The sequence below is a fragment of the Arachis ipaensis genome, chromosome B10 (genome assembly GCF_059453495.1).
Source record: "Arachis ipaensis isolate K30076 ecotype BB chromosome B10, ASM5945349v1, whole genome shotgun sequence".
Taxonomy (NCBI): domain Eukaryota; kingdom Viridiplantae; phylum Streptophyta; class Magnoliopsida; order Fabales; family Fabaceae; genus Arachis; species Arachis ipaensis.
In genome coordinates, this window is record NC_142435.1 from 120,954,544 (window position 1) to 120,957,320 (window position 2,777).

General features: G+C 35.6%; 1 non-coding gene across 1 annotated transcript; it reads left to right on the forward strand.

The window, feature by feature from the left end:
* The first annotated feature begins 1,555 nt into the window (after positions 1–1,555).
* LOC148581510 (small nucleolar RNA R71) lies at positions 1,556–1,663 on the forward strand. Its single transcript, XR_015895881.1, has one exon. It is a non-coding gene; the product is annotated as a small nucleolar RNA R71 (small nucleolar RNA).
* Positions 1,664–2,777: the final 1,114 nt, after the last annotated feature.

Genomic DNA, 2,777 nt, shown 5'->3' on the forward strand with positions numbered 1-2,777 from the left:
TCTGGTTGACTCTGCTTTGAGAGAAGCTTTTTCTGCTTACTCTCCATGGTTGCAGAGGGAGATTCTTGAGTTTTAAACACAAGGGAGTCCTCATTCCATTGAAGGACTATTTCACCTCTGTCAACGTCAATCACAGCTCTTGCTGTGGCCAGGAAAGGTCTTCCTAGGATGATGGATTCATCCTCTTCCTTTCCAGTATCTAGGACTATGAAATCAGTAGGGATGTAAAGGCCTTCAACCTTTACTAACACGTCCTCTACTTGTCCATAAGCCTGTTTTCTTGAACTGTCTGCCATCTCTAATGAGATTTTAGCAGCTTGCACCCCATAGATTCCCAGTTTCTCTATTACAGAGAGGGACATGAGGTTTATTCCTGAACCAAGGTCACACAGAGCCTTAAAGATCATGGTGCCTATTGTGCAGGGTATTATGAACTTTCCAGGATCCTGTCTCTTCTGAGGCAATGTCAGTTGATCCAGATCACTTAGTTTATTGATGAACAAGGGAGGTTCAACTTCCCAAGTATCAATGCCGAATAATTTGGCATTTAGCTTCATGATTGCACCAAGAAACTTGGCAGTTTGCTCTTCAGTAACATCCTCATTCTCTTCAGAAGAGGAATACTCATCAGAGCTCATGAAGGGCATAAGGAGGTTCAATGAATCTCTATGGTCTCTAGATGAGCCTTAGAGTCCTTTGATTCCTCAGAGGGAAGCTCCTTATTGATCACTGGACGTCCCAGGAGGTCTTCCTCCTTGGGATTCACGTCCTCTCCTTCCCTTACAGGTTCGGCCATGGTGCTTATGTCAATGGCCTTGCACTCTCCTTTTGGGTTCTCTTCTGTATTGCTTGGGAGAGTACTAGGAGGGATTTCAGTGATCCTTTTACTCAGCTGGCCCACTTGTGCTTCCAGATTTCTAATGGAAGACCTTGTTTCATTCATGAAACTTACAGTGGCCTTAGATAGATCAGAGACTAGATTTGCTAAATTAGAAGCATTTTGTTCAGAGTTCTCTGTCTGTTGCTGAGTTGATGATGGAAAAGGCTTGCTATTGCTAAACCTGTTTCTTCCACCATTATTAAAGCCTTGTTGAGGCTTTTGATCCTTCCATGAGAAATTTGGATGATTTCTCCATGATGAGTTGTAGGTGTTTCCATAAGGTTCACCTAAGTAATTCACCTCTACTATTGCAGGGTTCTCAGGATCATAAGCTGCTTCTTCATGAGAAGCCTCTTGAGTACTGTTGGATGCAGCTTGCATTCCATTCAGACTCTGAGAAATCATATTGACTTGCTGAGTCAATATTTTATTCTGAGCCAATATGGCATTCATAGTATCAACTTCAAGAACTCCCTTCTTCATAGGCTTCCCATTATTCACAGGATTCCTTTCAGAAGTGTACATGAACTGGTTATTTGCAACCATGTCAATGAGTTCTTGAGCTTCTGCAGGCGTTTTCTTTAGGTGAATGGATCCACCTGCAGAAGTGTCCAGTGACATTTTTGATAGCTCAGATAAACCATCATAGAATATATCCAGGATAGTCCATTCTGAAAGCATGTCAGAAGGACACTTTTTGGTCAACTGTTTGTATCTTTCCCAAGCTTCATAGAGGGATTCACCTTCTTTCTGTCTGAAGGTTTGAACATCAGCTCTAAGCTTACTCAGCTTTTGAGGAGGAAAGTACTTGGCTAAGAAAGCCGTGACCAGCTTATCCCAAGAGTTCAGGCTGTCTTTGGGTTGAGAATCCAACCATAATCTAGCTCTGTCTCTTACAGCAAAAGGGAAAAGCATGAGCCTGTAGACTTCAGGATCTACTCCATTAGTCTTAACAGTATCACATATCTGCAAGAATTCAGTTAAGAACTGAAAAGGATTTTCAGATGGAAGTCCATGAAACTTGCAATTCTGCTGCATCAGAGAAACTAATTGAGGTTTCAGCTCAAAGTTGTTAGTTAATGAATGAATAAATAGAATAAGATGGGAGAGGGGAATTTTCGAAAAATATTTTTGAAAAAGAGTTATTGATTTTCGAAAATGGTTTTTGAAAAAGAGTTAGTATTTTTCGAAAATTGTTTTTAAAATAAAAATAAAAAATAAAAATAATTAGTTAATTAAAAAGAAATTTTTGAAAAAGAGGGAAGATATTTTCGAAAATTAGAGAGAGAGAGTTAGTTAGGTAGTTTTGAAAAAGTTAAGAAACAAACAAAAAGTTAGTTAGTTAGTTGAAACAAATTTTGAAAAGATAAGAAGTTAGGAAGTTAGAAAAGATATTTTGAAAAGATATTTTTGAAAAAGATAAGATGAGAAGATATTTTAGAAATTAGTTTTGAAAAAGATTTAATTTTTAAAATCTCAATTAATGACTTGATTCATAAGAAATCACAAGATATGATTCTAGAACTTAAAGTTTGAATCTTTCTTAACAAGCAAGTAACAAACTTGAAATTTTTGAATCAAAACATTAATTGTTTATGTTATTTTCGAAAATTTGATATAAAAATAAGAAAAAGATTTTTGAAAAATATTTTTGGAATTTTCGAAAATAACTAAGAATTTTGAAAAAGATTTGATTTTTGAAAAAGATTTTGAAAAAGATAAGATTTTCAAATTGAAAATTTGATTTGACTCATAAGAAACAACTTGATTTTAAAAAATTTTGAAAAAGTCAACTCAAATTTTCGAATTTGATGAGAGAAAAAGGGAAAGATATTTTTTTATTTTTGAAATTTTTATGAAAAACATGAAAATTATGCAATGCATGCAATTTTTAGAT